This window comes from Caretta caretta, chromosome 6 (assembly GCF_965140235.1).
Source record: "Caretta caretta isolate rCarCar2 chromosome 6, rCarCar1.hap1, whole genome shotgun sequence".
Lineage (NCBI taxonomy): Eukaryota > Metazoa > Chordata > Testudines > Cheloniidae > Caretta > Caretta caretta.
The window spans coordinates 39792440-39806891 of NC_134211.1; positions in this window are offsets into that span (position 1 = coordinate 39792440).

Sequence of the window (14452 nt, forward strand, 5' to 3'; positions counted from 1 at the left end):
TGGCTTTGCAGAGAGTGCCTCCCTTCCATAAAGGGTGGATACAGGAAAGAGTGCAAAGATGCTCCTTTGTAAAATTTACAAATGGGCAGTCAGGACTGCTATCTTTGGTGGAATGGAGGCAGAGGTGACATCTCAGTCGTGTCTGAGGGCATGTCTACACTGCAATCACGGGGTGTGACTGCAGCTCGAATAGACATACCCACACTAGCTTCAATCTAGGCCTCTAATACGAGTTTTAAGTCTGCTTTGTGCCCTTTGCCTCTGAGGTAGATAAGCAGAGTACCCTACACTTTATCATGGAGGTGTCTTTTAAATGATAAAAACACAAGTCCTGACAGCTCTACATGAACATCAAAATCCCATGGAGTAGGGATTTATCCTGGTTTCCTTGGCTAACATTTCCCTCTCCCTGAGTTGTGCGCTTCGCTGTTTGAGGGCTGATCACTGCCCCTCCCCCCTCCGCCTACCAGAGGCAACTGTAGTGAGTGGCAGGGCCGGTCCTAGACCAAATGGCACCCCAGGCAAGGAACGTCTTCGGCTTCCCCCCTCCATTTGTTAAACTTTTGAATACCTTAGTTTATATTGCATTTGTAGCCCACTTCACGACTTCAATGCACAATTTAAATGCATGATTTATCCCTGTCATATAAGACAATAAATTTGCACACTAGAATCTGTAAATCTGTATTTATTCATGCCATGTATAAGCAAATAAAATTTGTTTTCTCTAAGCTTATAGAAACTTTTTAATTTTAAGAATAACTGGAAGGTACTAACATCAAGAAAGTGAATTGTGCACCAACATTGGGTGGACCAGTATTAAATAGTGTTACAGTAGGTGACAGCCATAGAATGTTAATCCTTGTCCTTTAGTTCAAAAGGTCGCTTTTCTTGCCTTTACCCTGGTGAATTAAAGCACAGCATCTCATTAAATATGTCCTTTATTAGTCACTACTTACACTCTTCAAGTCTTAAAACACAAGTACACTTTCATAATTACACAATAAAACAAGGTTCACAATATCGCAGCTAGGATTTCACTTCACTTTGTTCTTATATCTCACTGACTGACTGGCAACGCCCCGCCCCATATATACCCACGAGGGCATGGCTGACAATATTCTAGGAGGTTCAAGGAAAATGTAGTTCTCAGAAAGTCTGCAAGGTTCCACGAGATTCTACAAAGGTCCAGAACGTTCTAGGAGGTTAGTGAAAAATGAATCCACATAGGGAATACCTGAAACATTCTATTTTCCCTTTCGTCGCTAAAACCAAAAACGGTACCCTGAGTCTGGCACCCCCTAAGTCCCACACCACAGTCAGTTGCCTGGGTTACCTGCCCCTAAATCCAGCCCTGGTGAGTGGTCTTGTATGTTTGCAATGTGTGCTGAGATTGTTTGGGAAGAAAGGAACTATTTACACTTACGATGACAACAATGATGGTACCAGAAGACATTCTGTCACTTTCAACCATTTTGATCTCTGCTATGAGTCTAAAGAAAGTTGAGCAGTGCTCAGCCATCTCTTCCTTGGGGCCGTATGCAACAGTTGCAGGTGTCAGATATCCAAGAAGCCACAAATACTTTGCATTTATTACATAAGTCCAGATAAAACAAACCACTGAAGCACCTACTTAACTTTAAGCATGTTATTAGCCCAGTGTTTCCCAAACCTGGGACGCCGCTTGTGCAGGGAAAGCCCCTGGTGGGCCGGGCCAGTTTGTTTACCTGCTGCGTCCGCAGTTTCAGCCGATCGCGACTCCCACTGGCCACGGTTCGCCCGCCAGGGGCTTTCCCTGAACAAGCGGCATCCCAAGTTTGGGAAACAGTGTACTAGCCCATTTGAGATCAGGGATAGGTGGGCAGCTGCTGCACACTGGTTTCAGTGGGACTACTCCTATGCACATACTTCAGTGCTTTGCTGGTGAAGGCCATAATGAGAAACTTACCATTGTTCCTGAAAATTAGAGTCAAATGGTACTTACTGGTATATGCCAGTTTTTGCTTTAATTCTATAAAGCCAATGAGATGCATTATTATTTATTTATTTACTTGTATTATTTAAATTTGTGTATTACCACAAAGTTTTATTTCCCTCTTAGGTCTTTCAGCAACATCTGCTATGTCATTTTTGCTTGCTTTCTCTTGTGCCAGATATCTTGGATTCCTATCTGAATGTTCAGTTAGACTTTTCAGGGACACTGGAAATCCATGTATATTGAAAATTCCTGTAATTAGCATTCTCACAGACTTTGCTGCATCCGCCAGATTCTAAAGCTTTTAGAAAAGCACTGTCTGATTGTTAAGACACCCTTCCCAATACAAACCAGCATGCTCAGGCAGACTGAACTAGGGGCAACATTCTCCTTTCCATTCTGCTCTGTGGATCTCAGTTGCATCTTTCAACTTTTGTTATTTAAACTCCCACTGACATCAAGGCTTGATCCTTGTTGCTCCTTCCTATAATCAGTCCAGTTCCTGCTATCTCCCATTCTATCCCATACTCCCTGATCTCAGTCAGTTATGTTCTATTCAGATTTTTATACTGTGCCCATCACTGAGGTGTTTGAGCACTTTGCAGGACATTAATCTGATCCATGAACCTCCATGTTTCCAGCCTTCTGCTGTTCCCCTCCAGATGCAACACAGTGGAAGGTGAGGGCTTCAGCACTATCTCCTTCTAGATCCTAGTGGATCCAGATCCATTTCACTTGACTGTAGAGGAAAGCATGGTTACTCTGCGGATATATTTGGTGTGTGGCTAATGGCAATGCAGTTAGTCCTTGGCAAAGGGTTTGGGTTACAAATTGTTTGTATTGCCCATACACTAATAAATTATGTATGCTGTAGATTGATACATGTTCTTATTAGTAAAAGAATAAGAAGTTCAGGGGGGAGGGTAGTGCGGAAATCACACTGAATAAATATGGTAACAGATTCCTCCACAAAAAATTGGAGTTGTTTCTATGGGAAGAAATTATTAGTAATCAGAAATGGGCCCAAGCTGCAAAACATGGTTATTCATTTCAAGCACTTCAAAATGTGGGGTGGTTGGATCTGGATTTGGGGGATTGACTATTGTAAAGGAAAGGGCCATTTGCTAAATTTTAATCCAAATCCATGTTCAAATCAAGTACAGGCGCTCAAATACTATGGCAGTATATAAGGACCTAGACAGATGGAGAATCAGGGGTGTTCAGATCCCCATGGATTTGATCCAGGACCCTCTCTAGCAGTAATAAATATCTTAATGATCTGTTACTGTTTATTGTAAAGAGGTAGCTATTAAAAAGAAATGGATCGGGGAGCTCTAATCCTTAGATTCTCACTCAAAAAGCATACTGTGTTTGATCAGAAACCACTATTGATCCAATCTCAGTGCTGCAGGTTTCTTATTCCCACAGGTCAGAGATGCAAGTTATATTGTTTGGAGTTGTGCAGCCATGATCTCATAAAACATCTTTAGCTCTCAGAAGCCTATGAAAAGTCACCATTTTTACTGACCATTTTATTTAATTTACAAAATTGTGGGTTCCCCTGACCCTAAATTCCTCATACAAAATACAGGTATTTTCTTCTTAAAATGTTGCATAGTTTTCACTCGCTAGTTGATTTAAAAATATTTTAATGAACATTGCTACGTATAATCTTTTCTGGCTGGGAGAAACCCACTGCTACTGAATGACAAAGATTATTCATCAGGTTTAAACTTTAAAATACTATTTTCTTAAGCTATGCTTCTCTTAATGTACATAGCAAAATATTGGATCTGCAACATGGATAACATTTCTTTAGCAAAACATTTATGCAGCCACAGGCATGCTGAGTAGTATATAAGCTCTTAATGAAACACTGGCAAATATTAGGGTTTTATGGGCTGAAAAACAGTGCAAATCAAAGAGCTTTGCTTAGTGTTTATAACATTCCCCCCCCCCGGCCACCCGAATTTAACAATATTTATCCCACTTTTTACATCTTGCATTTGGCTCATCGCCTGTTTACTTTTTCTTTCACTGATATGTTCAAAGCAAACAAAAATAGTGTGTACTCAATATACCCATGTCTACAGTATGCCTGGCATCTTTTGAGTCTGATCTGCAGGATTTGGCTGCGGGTATGCTGGTCCTTCCACCATAAGCCTGGATTTTATCTTAGTAAGGATATATTTAGCCATTCCAAACCTTGATTAAGTATTTCTGATCATCACTAGTTGTCCCTAAGGTCCAGATCTTCAAAGATATTTAGGGACCTATCTCCCTGGGGCCTAAATTCTCAGATGCTCAAGATTAGTTATTTAACTTTTATCAACATGAAATCCTATATATCTATCTTGTATTTGACATCTATGGCCTGATCTTCGGTCTGTTGAAATCCATGGAACTTTTGCTGTTGACGTTAAAGGGATTAAGGTTGGTTCCTGTGCGTAACTTGCTATGCATGTCAGAATTCTGCCTTTTACTCACATAGCTATGTCATTTTTCACAAATGCACTATGATTTATCTGCAAGTCCCTCAGAAAGTGTAACATAGCCATTTGTGTACATGTGTTTTTTCTGAATCAGGCTTTAAAGGTGACCTAGAGGAAGACAAAAATAGGCTTGTCTGCTTTTTCCCTTACCGTGTATAGAGGCATGAGCATTTGGGGTTTTTTAAAGGTTTTATGATGTTTTTGAGGCGTGTTTGTTGTTTGGTTTGGAGGTTTGTTTTTGTTTGTTTGTTTCATTTGTTTACATTATAATTTTATGGCCTGTTTAATAAGGAAGATTCTATGATGACAAGAGAGTTGGTGATATGATTCCATCACAAGCAGTTGAGGTTGGATGAGATTTGAAGGCCTTCTTTATATTACAACTTGCACTGATTTAACTAGAGCTGTCTTTTTAAATTGATTTCATTACACTGTTGCAACTCCCTATGTGAACATCCTGATTTAAACTTGGCTTATATCCCATACTGACTTAAACAAAGTCACTATAAAACAGGTACAAATCAGTTTAAATGTATCCACACAGGATTTGCAGCAGTTGAACTAAATCAATTAAAAACTTGATTTGAGTTTAAACCAGTGCAACTTGTAACATGGGCAAGGCCTTAGCCAGACTGTTTAAAATGGGTTGGTTTTAGTTAACACCTCTAAGTTACAAATAAACATTTTGGAGATAAGATATCTTTATTAAAGATTAAACACCCCTCCACTGTCCCTTGAATTAAAATATGGGAGCTATCAGTATAAATCATCTGAGACATCCAGTAAATCCTCCAGCAAAACCAAAGAAAACCAGATTTGACCTTTCTAGTGTTCCTAAAGTAAAGAAACAAACGGAGGGAATAAAGCCAAAAAGTGCACCAGTCCTGTTCTTAAATATCCTTTGCAGGTCTCCTTAAACTTTTATTGTAAACTATATTATGCCATGCTAAGAAACAAAGAAGGCTACTCTCATGTGGGGAACAGCAATCTGTGTAAGGTTCTCTCACTTGAGTCCCTCTGGAGGCTTTAATAGGGAGAGAGGCCTGCTGAACTAACTTTGCCTGTTCATAGAATAACTAAAAAGTTTAGCTCTTAAAACCTGTGGATCCCAGGCGATCAATCCCTGGAGGATCTGTGTCTCCACATTCCCTCCTGACTACGACCTGTTCTTACTATTGTCTCAGCCACCTTAATTGAACTGGCTTGTTAGCCACTGATCCCCCACTTGGTAAGGCAACTCCCATCTTTTCATATGCTGTGTATTTTTACCTCTCTGCTGTATTTTCCACTTCATCCATCTTATGAAGTGGATTTTAGCCCATGAAAGCTTATGCCCAAATAAATTTGTTAGTCTCTAAGGTGCCACAAGGACTCCTTGTTGTTTTTGTTGATATAGACTAACACGGCTACTACTCTGAAACAGTTCCTTCAGGAGCACATCTCCTCTCATGAGGACAACATTTGAGTGCTTCTCACTGACACATCTGAACTACTTGGAAGAGGCAAACTTTATCTTTCAAACAAAGAGCCTGAATCTCCTCTCATTTCCACCAGTGTAAATCAGAAATTACTCCAACAATGTCAATGGAGTTACGCTAGTATAAAACTGGGAAGTGGAGTCAGGTCCAAAGACTCCAAGAAATTTTAGGTAGAATGCAGATGGTGAAATTGATGCTGATGCTACATCTATATGTCGTCTGCTAAAAATCCTCAATTATAAAGCAGATTTCAATCCTCTTCCGCATCTGGGAATCCTCTTCCTTCTCCTGCTGTGGGGTCCAATAACATTATCCAAAAGTTTGTTTGCCATTGCAGATTCCCACAAGATGAAACGTTTCTTCTCCTGTTCCAGATTTGTTTTATTTTGTGATCAAAATATGAACAGTAGATCATGGAAACTAGTATCTTTCGGATACCTAGATACATAGATAAAATGTCAATCTATTTCTCCGTTTTTCTCATCAACAAATCATGTTCGTTCCAATAGTCAGTTTCATTATGATTAACAGTACCCTGAGGCAACTTCACAAAATCGGGAGACGGAGAAAGTATATTCAGCTCCACAGTCCTGGCAATAATGACAGCATTTCATCATTATGAAGCATAGGCTTTCTGGGGAGAATCTAGGCACAGGTAAACTTGGTTTGCTGTGGAGAATTTAGAGAAAAATCATGGTTTTCAGGGGTTAATACCTCCATCAACTCAGAACATCAGTTGCCCAGGGAAGAATATTAAAGGGGTTATGGACTGAAACGGTGGTCCCTTCCATGCCTGTCAGATCTATTCTGCAGCTCAGTCAGAGAGAAGAAGTTGATAATAATTGGCCTCTTCCTCTCCTAGTATTAATGGGAGGTAAAAGTCAATGGCTATAATAAGCAGATCATTCCTAAGATCAGTAAGGGAAGACTTATCCTCCAGAGGAAAGCTGCAAATGGAGAATCCAAACAACCTGAAGATGGACCTACAGAAAAAATACAGATAGTTTTCTCTGTTCCAGTCACACAACTATGTGTAGTTTTTAAGTTTAAGCAACAAATCAACAAACTTGGAGGGTTGGGTGTGAAACATCAGAATGAATAAAGTTTTGAGATGGTCATTTTAGGGGTCAATTTATGGACATCTTTGGCAGATTGACTTTTTACAAAATTGAGCTGGCCTTGTGGCCCCAGAATCAGGATCTCAAATCTTCTGGGGCAAATGAGCACCGAAGATCATAGATATTTGCTCATGGTGTTTAAAAGCCAACTTTTACTCTGTGAGACCAGTGTAAATCAGGAGTTAATACATCACATTTTACTGTAGATGTAATGTAATATACACGTGCCTGTATGTGAGCTGAAAGATTGTTTTGGATAGATAGGAGACAATGATGCCACACTTAGATTAAACGAATAGAAGTTGGTTTTGTGTAGTACTTTTCTTACTCCCAGTAGCCCAAAGCGCTTCACAATGACTTAGATAATTGCAGCATAGTGTATATTTCAGGGTCACATCTTTTCTTTAGGGCTCAATCAAAAGGAATAATTCAATCAAAACTCCCATTGACTTGAATGGGCTTTGGACCAGACCCTCAGTGCACAATCTGTTGCCTTTTATTGGAGGTTTAATTGCAGCAATGTTTCAGAGTGAGTTCTTTTGCATCATATTGGGGGGGGGGGTGTCAGAGCTAGAACCTGATATCCAAACTGTAGGCTGAATCCTGTGGAGTGCTGGGTATCCCTTGCTGAGCATCCTCAATCCCCATTGAAGTCAGTTGGAGTCAACACTTCTCACGATCAAGCCCAGTATTAGAAACGGGGTGGACCAAAACTGTTCCCATGGTGAAATGTCCTATGATACAATGCTGCACAAACAGATGACATGGAGACTTGTTTTTCAGTGGCAGTCATTCAAGAGAGCATTAATGTGGAAAGATAATAGAGTCAACATTTTCAATTTGCCAAGAGCTAGGTTCCCGAATCCATATTTTGGCCTGCTTTTCAGAAAGTTCACTCACATTTCTACAAGCCGGAGGAGCTCAGCACCTCTGAAGATCAGGCTGGTTTTATTTAGGTGCCTGAATATAGATGTAGAAGCCTAACTTCAGTCTCACAGGTTTGCAAATGTTGGCCTAAATGTGTGGTGAGTGTATAAATGTGTGATGCACTCTCATGTTATGGAAACCCAAAGGGTGAATGTTAACCAGTACAATGTCATCTCTTAGGTCACTAAGGAGCACCCATGAAAGGTTTTCCCTTATCAGGAGTCTCCCTTATTCATGTCTGTTCAAACATTTACATTTTCAAGTATATCAAAAGATCCTTTCCTTCTGACAGTCTCTGTGCATTGCATGTGCCATGAGACAAGCAACTTCTGCCCTGGTAATTACTTATGTATGGTGATAACCATAGCAACATCCCAGGTAGATAATGTCATGCAAATTACTGCAGCTCCAGGGTGGAAGATGTTAATACAGCATGTACTTGCACCTTGGTCTTCAACATTTTGCAGAGACTTCCCCCCCCCCCCCCCCCATGAATACATGTTTTGAAATTTGATTTCAACCTCCTAACTATGATCAAAAGGGAAAATAAGACCTCATCGTAGTTTCTCATAGATATTCACATAGAGCAGGAGTAAGAAAGTCCTTCTGTGGTTCTGTCCTGAATAATTTTGTATGCATAGTGGAACTTGCATAGTGTGCATCGGGCATTAAAGTCCAGATACTTGGGTACATTTCGGAAGCACAAGTTCTTCATACATAAAACTGAAGTGGGGGGAGAGCCCGGGGGTGGGGTGTTAACCACAGATGTTTTCACAGAGGTGTAAACCTCCCCAAATAATTTACAGAGATGATGGGAGAGAGACTTGGTTTTTCAAAGCATCCTGCTGTGGCTGAATACTTAGCAGAGCCAATTCATTGTCACCAAAATGAAGAAAGCAGAGAGGAAGCTGCTAAAAGTTACTACTCCTTTTGAGATACAAACAATCAGAGCATTAGCACACACACATTGGGATCTGCATATACACTAGTCCTTGTGTGACTTTAGTTATAACATTGTGATACTATAATAGAAATAACTTCAGCCATAACTAGTGGCTTTTGTTAAAGATGTAGAGACCAAAGCAGAAAAACTGATTAGGTAAAGGTTTTATTTTTATGGTAAAGAATGTGATCCACTGATTAATTTCACTTTTCTAGTTAAATATTCGTAATGTGAGTATTATTCCTATGATCAGTGCCACAAGTACTGATTGCCAAAGGCTGCTCTATCCCAGACCATTAAGTCATATTTCTATTAATGAGAGCTAAGATTTTTAAGCGGACTTTCTGGTAACTTTCAGATTCAGAGTCTGCAGGGAGCTGAAAGAGATACATGTAGCTCAATTCCAATGTGCACGGAAGATACTGTCAGAACAAATTGAACTATTTATTAGGCCAGCATTGAACTGGCTGTATCATAAAAATACAAACTCCAACTTGGTTTCTTATGGTAGAAAATGGAGACAAAATTAGTGAAATCATTGAACAACCTGATCTACCCCAAAGGTAGTGAAGTCGGAGAGTGTATATTAAATGGAGTTTCTAATATTTGCACCCCTAAAAACTTCTGAAACTCCATTAATTGGTCAGTTTGTTCTGGTGATAATTATCCATCTCTGTGGGTTTTTTTTTTTTTCCAGTTCTGAGGTTGACTTCTCTGGAGAAATACTGAACTCTTCCAGAGAGGGACAATATCTTTCAAAATAAACAAAAACTAATTTTCAAGAGGTTGTGCAGTCTCAGTCTGATGGCAAGCCTCCAGCAGTTGCATAATGTCATGTTATTTCTCCCCCTCCCACCTCCCCCAAGTACCTCACCCTACCTTGGTATCTATAGCGTGTGCTTTTGTGTTGGAGAGCAATGCTCTTAACATTTGAATTAAAAATGAAAGGGATAAGTGTAATATGGAAATGTCTGCCACAGGTATTAAGAATGTCTGGGGGAGATTAATAATAACAACAACCCAATACTTAGCACTTCCACAATGACTTCCGTCTAAGGATCACAAACCACTTCACAGAAATTAATTGCTTAAGCATCATAGCACCTTTGTAAGGTTGGTAAGTAATATCCCCATTTTAACAGGTTTCAGAGTAACAGCCGTGTTAGTCTGTATTCGCAAAAAGAAAAGGAGTACTTGTGGCACCTTAGAGACTAACCAATTTATTTGAGCATAAGCTTTCGTGAGCTACAGCTCACTTCATCGGATGCATACTGTGGAAACTGCAGAAGACATTATATACACAGAGACCATGAAACAATACCTCCTCCCACCCCACTCTCCTGCTGGTAATAGCTTATCTAAAGTGATCACTCTCCTTACAATGTGTATGATAATCAAGTTGGGCCATTTCCAGCACAAATCCAGGTTTTCTCACCCTCCGCCCCCCCCCCCCCCCGCCCCACAAACTCACTCTCCTGCTGGTAATGGCCCATCCAAAGTGACCACTCTCTTTACTATGTGTATGATAATCAAGGTGGGCCATTTCCAGCACAAATCCAGGTTTTCTCACCCCCCCCCCCTTTTCCAAAAACCACACACACAAACTCACTCTCTTGGAAAAGGGGGGGGGGTGAGAAAACCTGGATTTGTGCTGGAAATGGCCCACCTTGATTATCATACACATAGTAAAGAGAGTGGTCACTTTGGATGGGCCATTACCAGCAGGAGAGTGAGTTTGTGGGGCGGGGGGGGGGGGGGGCGGAGGGTGAGAAAACCTGGATTTGTGCTGGAAATGGCCCAACTTGATTATCATACACATTGTAAGGTGAGTGATCACTTTAGATAAACTATTACCAGCAGGAGAGTGGGGTGGGAGGAGGTATTGTTTCATGGTCTCTGTGTATATAATGTCTTCTGCAGTTTCCACAGTATGCATCCGATGAAGTGAGCTGTAGCTCACGAAAGCTTATGCTCAAATAAATTGGTTAGTCTCTAAGGTGCCACAAGTACTCCTTTTCTTTTATCCCCATTTTACAAATCAGAAAACTGTTGCACAAAGAAGGGATTTATGGAAGGTCACCCAGCAGGTTGGTGCCATGTGTGGAATTAAGATCCACAGTTTTATGACTACAAGGAGTCCGGTGGCACCTTAAAGACTGACAGATTTATTTGAGCATAAGCTTTCGTGAGTAAAAACCCCACTTCTTCAGATGCACTTCTCCAGAGTTTTATGACTCTCAGTCCCCTGCTCTAACCACTAAACAATGTTGTTTCCCTAACTATACTTCACAGCTTAAACCTTTGTATTTGTTTTTTGTTAAAAGTTATCAAGGGAAGAGTCTGCCAGTATGTGAAAGTGCTATGTTAATCAGATAATCAAGTTAGCAAAGCACCTATGTCTTAACAGAAGGATAAAACATAAAAATTGGAACTAATAAGTCAAAATGATGCATGTTGAATAGAGAATAATTTATGTGGATAATTTTTATTTACTTTTCCTCCTTTTCACAGTTTCCTGCCTCACTGGCTGCTCACTTTTGCTAGTTTATGGCATGATGTTGTAGGAAATTTTGCATTATCACACTCATGATGAGATAAATTGTTTTGTCATTAGTAATAATTGTAAAACCAATTCTATGACAAACCTGTTCTTGACCACAACTACTTTCTCTTGAAACTAGAAGTGAAAAACCCACACACACCCCCGCTCCCATCTATTGAATGCTTTAATCAAGGGTGACTTCACCATGCATAAGGGCCAAATATAATTGGGGTTTGTGCAGGAAACTACATAGGCACTGCAAGGAGGTGGCCTTTGGACCCACAAAGACCATAGCTACAGGGAAAATTCAGCTTTCATTTGTACCTCTCTCTGTTCTTTCACAAGATATCATTAGAATTGAAAACTGCTTTCTCAGGTTGAAAGTTTGTCACTGATTTATTTACTGATTTCTCTTTCTCCCCTGCCTCAGTCCCTTTGCCCCCAGCACACCTAGAGTCATCCACAACTAGGAGTCTGTGTCCATGAAACCTATGCCTGTATGTCTCAAGTTTTGGAAGGATCCCAAACCATTACACGGACATAGGAGGCCAAGCTGCAACTGACTCTGCTAGGACCGCCCCAAGCTCCCTTGCAGCTGGCTGATTACAGCTAAGGTGGCTCCCCAGCTGAACAACCAACCCTATCTGTCTTCTGGCTGCAAAAAAAGGGGATTTCAATTATATAAACTCTAGTATGATCCTAGGGGACTAGACCCAGGACTGACAGCAAGGGGCCTCTGTTTTAATTTCAGCTCTGTCATTCACTCCCCTGGGGTCTTTGTCAAGACACTTAATTTTTCCTTCTTAGTTTGTGTCTCAGAACTCAAGACTTGGCAGAGTTCATGCATTGGTCTTTCTCTTGTAGAAACATGGACTCATGCATACAGTTTACTTTTGTATCTATTATGTTAATGTTGAATTAAGATTAGATAATGTAGCTGCTTGTTGCCTTAATGGTTTAGCTTGGCAACCTTAAATCAGCATTAATGATGGGTTATTATGTGTAGAAGTGAGGCCATAACCCCACTCTCCCTCTGCTCTGACCTGCAGAATTGGACCATGCGCATGTGGCTCCAACCGAGGACAGGGCCCTGTTGTGCTATACACTGTACAGAGACCTAGTCCTAGACCTCCCCTTTCCCAGATGGCTGATGTTCCAAACTGAAGAGACAGACAAATAGGGAAGGGGAAACAGAAGCACAGAAGAGGGGGAAGTGACTTGTCCAAGGTCACACAGAAAGTCAGCCACAGAGCTGGAAACAAAACCCAGATCTTCTGAATCCTACATTTGTGCCCTGTCTGCTGGACCATGCGCATAACAAATAGTAAGGGGCTAAGCTAGAGATCTGAAGGTAAAGGCATTCAGACCCTGCTGCCCATCTATGTGGGGGGATGGTATGACTGCATGTGGTTCACACAGTGAACAGACCATTTTCAAACCGATTTTTTACTGAAAAACTATGATCTGTAAATTCTGATGTGACTCCCCAAGATACATAGTTCACATTTCATTCGTCACATATTTTGCTTGTGTAACACACTGGTCAGTGTGTGTGTTGTGTCCCCCTCTGTGCCCAGTCCTCAGAGGAGGCAAGTGTGTGACTATTCTCACTGAGAGAGGCTGGGTCTTTAGAACAAGCTATAAAGGCTCTTGGTTTTTAGCTCTGGAAGTTATTGGTTCAGTCCCTGGTGTTTGCCAAAATGGTGGCCCTTATACTCGCAGGTATCCCAAATGGCCATGTTTGAAGGTTGAGAGGTGTGCTTCATACTGGTAGGAAAGGGTTAGAGCTATAGGCAGATCTGATGGTGTAAGACAGGCGCATGCAACCTGCTAAACATGGAAGGTTCCTCGTGGTGTGCTTACTTTCAGAAACCTTTAAACAGGGATCAAATGTTATAGACACAAAGAGTTTACTGAGTGTACATCACAACCTCTCACCCTCTTCAGGAGAGTCAAAGTAAACAGGGACAATTTCAGCAGCCGAGTTTCCCCCTATGATTCCCAGGCAGATGCAGCTCCTCTTTCCCCTGACTCTGAGCTGCTACCCACTGAGGTACACCAAAGCTGTGTAAAAATCTAGGAATTTAGCATTTAATGACAGTCAAGTGGCAGGAAATATCCCCATCCATTGTACACCTTAAAGGTATGTGTGGTGGCCTCACAGTCTTACCACATCCTGTCCCTGCAAAGAGCAGTGGAAGTGGGTCTTCCACGCTGCCTAGGGTGGCTGTGTCTCATGCAGCAAATCAGAAAGACATTGCAGGGAAGCAGCCAGCCAGGGCACAGCAGACTCCTGGAAAAGGAGCTGCAGGGACAGAGTGAGTTCAGTCTGCTGTCAGGATCTGGGGAGCAGGGACGGTGCTCCTGGCTGGCTGCTGGGACTGGAGAGGGCTGTGGGGAAGTGGCCCAGGGAAATGTAGTTACTTAAAGGGACATGGCACGTGGCTGCTATTTAAAGGGCCCCTGGGTGGGCCCAGGTACTCCCCCATCACCAGCCACTGGAGAAGTGGCTTAAGTATTGAACTGTGTTACCCCACCACCACCAGAAGGGGGCTGAACTGAGGCTGACTCAGCTGGAGAACTGGGATCTCTGAGGACTAACATGAAAACAAAGAGCCTCCAAGGAGGAAGTCTGGAGGTGCTGCTCCAATCCAGAGCAAGAACCTTTGCCAGGCACCCAGACTCCAGCTGAGTGGACTGCTAAAGGAATGAGCCTGGGGAGGGCGGCAGGACATTACTGAGGACATTGAACCGTATACGCCGGAAGGGGTTGTTTTGATATTGCACACAGACTGTGTGTGACTCGGCCGGAGGACTGAGTCACTGAAGATCCTCCTGATGAGCGCAGGTTTCAGAGTAGCAGCCGTGTTAGTCTGTATTCGCAAAAAGAAAAGGAGGACTTGTGGCACCTTAGAGACTAACCAATTTATTTGAGCATGAGCTTTCGTGAGCTACAGCTCACTCCGATGAAGTGCTT